We start from the raw sequence: 8,880 nt of genomic DNA, 5'->3' as shown, positions 1-8,880 counted from the left end.
TTGGTCCTAGAGACAGGAGGATCTGAGTTCAAATCAGACCTCAGACACTTAAGTATTCCCTAGTTGTGTGGCCTTGGGTAAGTCACTTAACCCCAATTGCCTTGCCAAAACAAAAATAACAGTTTGTATATTGAGGATGGTTAGTAGCAAAACAAGTTTATGTATAGAAGTTTCTCTATATAAGTGAATCGGCAGTATTTTGGATATATATATATATGTATATATATATATATATATTTATATATATATATATATATATATATATATATATAATAAATATATAAATAAGATAAAAATATATAATAAAATATAAATGTATATTCCAGAGCTGTGATTGTTTGCTTTGAAGTAAAAGCTCCATGCAATTTGAGAAAGATAAACAGAAGATAATTTGAGATTTTTCTGTGCAATCTCTTGGACAAAGGAGGTGTCTATTTGGGTAAAATAAAACAGGCTAGGAGGAGGGTTCTCTAGCAAAGGGGAAACTGATACACCATCTTTATGTAGAGATAGAGTAGATATGATTTCAGACAAAGGGATCTCTCTATTAAGAGATAGGAGATGAAACCTGTAGGGCAAGTAATAGTTAGAATACCTGGTTTTAGCAAACACCTAGGGAAAGATACTCAAAGCATTAGGTAGAGATTTCATTAATTGGGACTCAATTAAGATTATAATTGGAATTTGGTGAATTGGACTCACTGAAAATGCTAATGAGGTAAAAGAACTATTTTAGAACATGGAACTTTTTAATCAATTTTCTCTTTTTATATCAGATACTTTTCCAACAAAAGGAAATGCTATTGGGTAAATGTCATGTTCTTGGAGCCAAGGAAACCAATCAGCTAAAGTTGTCTGGTGACAAGGATGTGCAACCACAGGGGCTATTTTTCAGTGAGGCCTGAGTTTGGATACCTTTGACCTGATTTCCCCAAAATGACATTTGGATAATGTCTCACCTGGAAGAGTAAATCTGGCCCAAGACAATTCACTACACATATGACCTCTTTCCTGGACACTGACATTCAAAATTTATATCTATAAAGGAATTTTCCTTCAATGTCCTGCATTTTATAGTTACAAAGCAAACCAAAAAATGTTTTAGGTGAATTCGATTAGGTGTGTGACTCTGACACCTTCTATCAACTACATGTTAAGATAGGAATTAAGTTTCCTTAATTTTTATTTAGAGGGGATATTTAGGTTAGAAGAAGAAGAATGGGAAATTCTTAGGATAATTACAGTTTCAAGGTCTATTCTAAGGAAAGCAATATGAGTTAGAAGAGTACACCAAGAAAAGGCAAATATAGAAATATTTTTTTAAGAAATTCATTGTGCTCCTTTCCACTCTGCTGAGGTGCCCGTGAGGAGGGCTCTAAGTAGCAATGGCACCCAGCTGAAATGGCATGATTCTGAAGCCCCATTTTCACAAAGACTGGAAAAGAGTTGGCACATGGCTTAACCAGACAGCCAGGAAGATTAGAAGGTGGAAGGTCCATCTAGCAAAAGCCAGTTGAATTGCTCCTTGCCCAGCATCTGGTCCTATCCCACCAATTGTTAGATGCCCTACTGTTCAATACCACACCAAAGTATGTGCTGGTGGAGGCTTCTGCTTTGGGTGGCTGGAATTCATAAAAAAAGTGGCCCAGATCTTTGGTATCTCTGTGGACCCTCATCGTTGAAATAAGTCTACAGTCTCTTCAGGAAAATGTGCAGCAACTGAAATAATAACGTTCCAAACTGATCCTCTTCCCAAGGAAACCATCTGCACCCAAGAAGTATGATAGCTCTGCTGAAGAACTCAAGTTGGCAACTCTATTTACAGGACCCATCAGAGAGGTCCACAAGAAAGAGAAAGCTCGTGCAGCTACTGAGTACGAGAAGAATTTCAAGGCATTTGCCAGTCTTCAGGGCCAATGCCTGTCTCTTTGGAATCTGGGCAAAGCAAGCCAAGGAAGCTGCAGAGAAAGATGTGGAGAAGGAAAAATGAACAGCTTCTGAGAACTTTAATAAAGTAATTCAAATATTTGTGACATTGTCTTGGATCAGGTGTGAAGCACTGGAGATGAATTAAAAAGCCACTCTGGGTCATTTACTAGGTTCCATTGTCCATAAAAATATTGCTGACAGAACCTTGGATCTTGGAGAAAAACATCTGACCTTGTTCCAACTTTTCCTATTGACAGCCTTCAGCTGTTCTGTTTCCATTGAGTGCCTCAACTTCCTAGTTGGACATAACCTGTCCTGAATATTTTCTTTACCATTTATTGAGTGATTGGGTACTCTTTTATTAAAACAATCAATTACACCACTCAACAAGGCTTCTTTCACCTAAGCCTTAGTAAAGGGAAGAGGGTTAGGGGAGTTTCTCCTTTTCTGTTAGGATACTTTTGGTAGGTGACCTTATCATGTGACCCCTTGGTAATTTGCTAGCTCTGCTTTCCACTACTGTGCCAGCAGCCTTGAGAACCTTAATTTTAACAGGGTTAAATTAACAATGAACTTCTTTGGCAATAGAACTTATCACTCATTGCTGCATTGCTTAAATAAAACCAATCATTCCCCAATCACATGCATGGTTCTTGAGGACAGTGCAATGCCAAGCTGCTTCACCCTTACTTAGGAACAGCACATCAGTCATTTCTGATGTTCTACCATAGATTATCCTTGTTAAGTGGAATGATTTTCTCTTTTATTTTCACAAATAGTTGGTTTATTGCAACAGTTACATTTTGAAACCCCTGCATCAGGCAAGAGCACAACCAATAATTACACCAGGAATAGACAATCTGGACACTCAAATATATAAAAGTTTCTTTTATATTTGCTCAACACTGGTCAGCAAGCAGATTCAGTCTATAGTTGGTCTTGATTCCTCTACTGGGTCAACCCAAGCTTCTTCTTCAGAGACTCTGGCATCTCAGGTGGAGGAGGATGGGGGAGTCTGAAATAGACTTTCCTGGAGTCATAGATGAACCACTGTAGTGCAGTCAGAGTACCAATCATGATGATACGGGCAAAGAGCCGTTCCATACAACTTTGAATCCAAGTCTTTGGAGGACTTTTGAGGCCAAGCTGCCCTTTTCCTTGTTCAGCACAGACACCACAGAATCAGCAGGGTGAGACATGATGGCACAGAAGACAGCGGCTATGTAGCCTGCCACAAATGTCACCACCAGCTGTTCTCCCTTGGAGCACTCATTCTGGGTCTTGGGAACAACATACTTGCACAGGGAGCTCAAAGAAGCAAACTTCATCATGGTGTATGGGATCTGTCTCATCCATAATGGAGCAATACCCTTATGGAATGCAAAGAGACCCTCTTCTTTAAACATTTCTGGAGCAGCCTTCCTCAAGGTGTTAGTGTAGCCTGGCTGTGTCTGAATTCTAACCTTGGCAGCTTCCATGGGAGCCAGGGCAATATCAGCAAAGAATTCAGCACTGGCTTAGGCAGCTAAATGCAGGGACCTCATAAAAACCAAATTTTCCGAGTCCTTGCATAGAGTAGTCAATGAATGTGGGAGCCCATCTTTTAGCCAGACCACAAAAGCCATCTTCTCTGAGTGTGACAGAGAATCCATTAAAGATGCCCTTGTATTTCTGGGGGTCCACCTGCATCCTGCATTTCACTGAGTCAAGGGGTACCACAGCCATGTGTGTCAGGCTGCAACTTAAGACCCCACCAATGCCACAAAGCACATAAAACTTCATGGAACGATATTCATAACTGTATCTTCCATGGCAGCTGCAGCCAGGCAGGGAGGGCGCGGGTGGCAAGAAGGGCAGGGCTGGGCCTCGCAACCCCGTAACAGCAGGGGCAGCATGTGGAAGGGGTCGGCTTGCACCACTCTGGCAGGCTGTGGCTCTGAAAGATTTTCTCTTAACTGTTCTCCAGGATCTTTAAGTTGGCTTAATGATCTTTTTATCGTACATTGATATTGAAGCAAATTTTGGGAGTGGGAGAGTTAGGGTTGTTTCATTCTCTATAACCATTACCCAGTTGATGACAATTCACTTCAGTTGTTACAAAAATTACTGTGATTGAGTTACTGCAGTTAGAAACCAGTTATTTCTTTTTTTTGGCTGGGGGATGAATTTGTAAAGGACTTTAATTTTTTTTTTTTTTTTTACAATTTTTCCCCTGGTCTTGCTTCCATCTCCCCACCCCCAATGGAGGGCAGTGCATTGTTTCCATACTTTGCATTGATCTGGGTTGAGTGTGATGAGAAAGAAATCATATCCTTAAGGAAGAAAAAATAAAATTTTGCACCTGATTTTTGCAATAATAGAATGAGCAAGTCCATCAAGGTTGGTCAACACCCCCATGTTGCTGCTAGGTGACTATTGTTTACACTAGTCTGGCCAGGATGTTTTCCTATCTGAACATGTCCAGAAGCAGGGCACATATACAACCCAACTGTACAACTTAAAGAGATAGGTGACTGAGACTCATGTGAGATGTAATGATGGTACCTGGATCCCTAGTAAAAGATGTGCAAACTGGGGGACTTGTTAAAAGAAATTGTAATTATGAGTTAGTGTGAACTTGCAATGAAAGTGCAGAAATGGCTTTTTGTATGAAAAATATTTTAAGAAGCATCACCAGATATATTAACCACTCTTGGGGTTGGTCCAATGACATAAAATCAGGTATTTGTTTTGATCAATTTTGGAGCCAGGAAGATCTATCTAAAGATATAATGGTATAAAAACTTGCCAGTGGAAGGAGGTATAGCAACTTTGGAAATGTGCCTATTATCATGATGATTATATGGCTTATTTAGGAGGGCCCCTTAGAAGTAAAGATTATGCATTTTTGGAAAATAGGAAACTATATTGCTGGAAGACCAACCAGCACTAAAGGGACTTTATTGGATTTGTAGAACTACTGCCTAAACCTATTTATTCAAAGGATTGGTCAGGTTGTTGTTATCTAGAATTAAGGGCATACTACCAGGACACAGGATGGGAGTTGGGGCTATGGAAGCCCAATTTAAATCCTCATTACATTCTAAGCTGTAGTGGAAAAATTACCAATTAGACAACTAGGGCATGGATTTACTGACTGGCAAAGCCATGCAAACAAGTCTGTTGATTTGAATCTATCAAGATAGATGTCAATAGGCAAGTAGCAAAAGACATTAGAAAGTTGATATGTGCTCCTTCACAAACCTGGAAAATAGGATGACTTCATGGCTCTTATAATGAGGAAGTAAAAATCTTGATAGAAGAAAGTCAGTAGTTATGTCTGTGATAAGGGTTGTTATTTAAGAAAGAAATCACTAATAAGGTCTGGAACCCAAATTTTTATTATAAAAGAAAAGGGGGAAATTGTGAGGAAAATGTGGGTGTTTTGGTTCCACCAGAATGAAGGGATTGTTTTAAATTTACATAACAAAGACTGGGCTCTGCCTATTGTTGCCTCATGGACAGCTGACAACAAATCTGATCAAAAACTGATGAGATTGCCCCACCTGCTTTTAACTTAACCCTGAATCTTGACTCTCTCCTTTTAGCATGCTCTGGGAGATCTAGCTGTTCTTGCTCATTAGTATAATGAGCAGAGTGGGAAAATTGTAGAAACCAATGCATCAATTAGTTTTGCAATCCCAGCCTATGACTGGCATGAGGGGGCAGGAACAAAGTCTTTCAAAGTGCATAAAAGAGCTTGTATATTGCGATTTCCCCACCCTTCTCTCCCAACATGAGAGAGGTGTGTCATTTTGTTAAGATATATTAATAAAAAAATTGTTTTCTAACAAAAGTATTAAATACTTGGTTAGATCCAACACTCATCAGTCTACATTGATGGAGTGAGAGGAAGAGAAGGAGAAAATTTTTTTGTCATTAGTTTCTATCTAAGGTCCAATGTTCTCTAATTTGTAAGCTGTTTTTCCCATCTCTAAAAACTTTTAGGTTTAGAAAAAGATGAACAAAGTTTATGTAACTTCACTAATGGGTGACCAATTTTATGTGCCATATCTAGTTTGTATGATACTCATATACTACCATACCTTGTTTTAAGTACTTATATAAATATAGAAATTTAGGTATCACAAAACTGCAATGAAGCAAGGAGATTCCAAGAACTATGACAAGGACAGGTGAGGTGATGCCAAGGGGACTTAGAATAGTGATAAATTTGGGGTAAGAAAACCAAACTCAAATTCTCACTCAGTATTCTACCAAAGTGATGATTTTGGGCAAGATATTGAATGAGTCTGTCTCAATGTGTCTTTCCTTTTTTATATTAACCATGCAATAAAGAAAACATATACAATTCAAAGCAATGTAGAATTTCTTTCTGAAAGTTGATAACATCTTTCATAATGGGTTTTGAATTTCCCTTAAATCATTGTATTGTACAGAATTGAAATCTTTACAATATTGCTGTTTACTGAGGACAAAGTTTTTTCTGTTTGTGCTCACTTGCTTTTGCAAGTTTATGTGAGGTTTTTCCAGATTTTACTGAAGGCATCCTGCTTTTCACTTTTTAAATAGCACTCTATAACAACTATATACCACAACTTGTTCATTCACTACCCAATTGATGGAAATTCCCTCAATTTCAAAATTTTGACTACCATAAAAATACCTGCTGTACTAGATTAATTTTTATTTTGCTTTCATTTTCTTTGGGCTATATCACTAGCATCTATATTTCAGAGTCATGGAATAGGAAATGTTTTATAAAATTTAAGACTTAGTTCTAAATACTTCTCTATCAACTACGATGGACTTATCCATTTCAGTAGGACAATAATTGAGGACTTTAAATGAAGACCAAAGCTATCTTCAAATTTTAAGTTATTATATATATATATATATATGCACACACACACACATATATATATATATATAGTCATTTTTTCTCTCTGATATTATTTTTCTTCTGATTTGATTTGGTTTTTTTCTTTTACAACATGATCAATATAGACTTAGGTTTAGCATAATAAATATAGAGCCTATATGATTGCTTGCTCTCAGGGGAGGGAGAAGAGAAGAGAGGGAGGAATATGTAAAACTCAAAACCTTGTAAAAATGATTTGTAAAACCAACTGTTGCTTGTAGGTGGAAAAATAAATAAATAAAATATTTTAATTAAACAAAAAACAACTCCCTTTTCCTCTACCTCTGACATCGACCACAAAAACCTGATTCAAATGAGAATGACTACTCCTCTTACCCAGTGTTTCACTTTAATAGCAAAACTTACAGGAAACTTTATTGAAGAATGTATCTCTTATAGATATATAGAAGGTTTTATTCTATCTACCTAAGACTTTAAGGTTATGCATTAAATAGTAACATAAAAACAAAAAGAACAGTGTCCACTTTTATCAATCTTAATAATAAACAATATTTTGCAGTACTTTTAGATTTGTAAAAGAATGTAAATATTATTTTGCTTTATCCCCATAACGACCCTGATATTATAATCAACATTACAAATGATGACACTGGGTTAAACTTAAGTAATTTGATCAATGTCACATAATTGTAGACTTGAACTCAAGAATTTCTGACTCTAGGTCCAGGGCTCTATGCACTGCACTATCTATGTATTTATCTGCCAAAGACAAGGTAAAATGTAATAGGAGAAGGAAAGAATTTATGGGATAAAATAAATTTCTCAACACAGTTGAGAATATATATTATTCTCTCTTTGAGCCAAATCTCTTGAGAGTAAATTTACTTAGTGATCACAACTTCCCTTCTTTCTCTTTAATATAATAGGTCATTAGTGGCTCACATGACAAAAAATATTAATACTCTCACACAGTTCTTTGAAACAAACACCTGCACATCTTTTGAGATGCCCATATTCTTATGACTAGTAATAGTTTCTGAACACTGAATCATCAAAGAAACAGTTTAAAATGTTTCAGTAAAAATGGATCCTAAAGTGAGAGAAGCTACCAAAATAACACCAACAAAACAGTGAAATAACTTTTCAGGGATTTATCTTGGAGGACTTTTCAGGGAAAAAATCTGTCTCATGGGTAAAAGGGGAACTTAACTCAGTGAGGGAAGGAGAGCTAGAAAACAAGAAAGTGGCTTTTAGCCACATCACAGCTAAGGTCCCTGTGCAGCTTTGTCAGCAGTGAGGGTACCAACCTCAGGTTGGAGAGCAAGGTTTCTAGCCCTGGGAAGTTAGCGTAGAATTGGACTCCACTTTTGCTGGGAGCAAAATGCAAACAATAGAAACAGCAGAACATAAAAACAGGGACTAGAACCCCAATTCTCAGGAAAAAAATTATTATTTAGGTAATTAAATTGAATTGTACACCCTATATGACAGGAAGAACAGAGTTCAACTCACAAAATGATCAAAAAGAGGGCTAACTGTTCACCCTTACTATTCTGATTAGGATGATAAAGACATCATCTCAGAAGATGAAAACAGATAAAAAATGGCTACATTCAAAGCCTCAAAGAAGTTGATGAATTGGTCTCAATTCCAAATAGAGCCCCAAAGGGATTTTAAAAACCAAAGGGGAGAGAGAATGGAGGAAAAATGGAAAAAAGAGAAATGAGTATGATGCAGGAGAATTATGAAAAGTTAATTGAAGCAAACAATAATTTTAGAAGTAAAATTGACCATCTACAAAAAGACCTAGAAAATTTGAAAAATAAAATTAATCAATTTGAAAAGGAAACAAAAAAGCTAACTGAAAAAATAATACATTTGAAATAAGAATTAGAAAAATGCCAATGAATGACTGTGAGATACCAAGATTCCAACAAATGAAATCAAAAGGATGAAAAAACAGAAGAAAATGTAAGGAAAAGCAATCAACCTGTAAAATAAATCCAGGAGAGCTAATTTATATATTATTGGTCTAACTGAAAACCACAATTAGAAAAAAGTCTAGACAA

The 8,880-nt window shown here is 36.7% G+C and overlaps 2 pseudogenes; one reads left to right on the top strand and one right to left on the bottom strand.

The window, feature by feature from the left end:
* Positions 1 to 1,385: 1,385 nt before the first annotated feature.
* Positions 1,386 to 1,990, top strand: LOC141513969 (large ribosomal subunit protein eL13 pseudogene; annotated as a pseudogene).
* An 843-nt stretch (positions 1,991 to 2,833) lies between these two features.
* LOC141513973 (solute carrier family 25 member 3 pseudogene) lies at positions 2,834 to 3,824 on the bottom strand (annotated as a pseudogene).
* Positions 3,825 to 8,880: the final 5,056 nt, after the last annotated feature.

Source organism: Macrotis lagotis, chromosome 1 (genome assembly GCF_037893015.1).
Source record: "Macrotis lagotis isolate mMagLag1 chromosome 1, bilby.v1.9.chrom.fasta, whole genome shotgun sequence".
Lineage (NCBI taxonomy): Eukaryota > Metazoa > Chordata > Mammalia > Peramelemorphia > Peramelidae > Macrotis > Macrotis lagotis.
The sequence above is the reverse complement of the archived record's forward strand: the minus strand, read 5'-3'. Positions and strand labels throughout refer to the sequence as shown.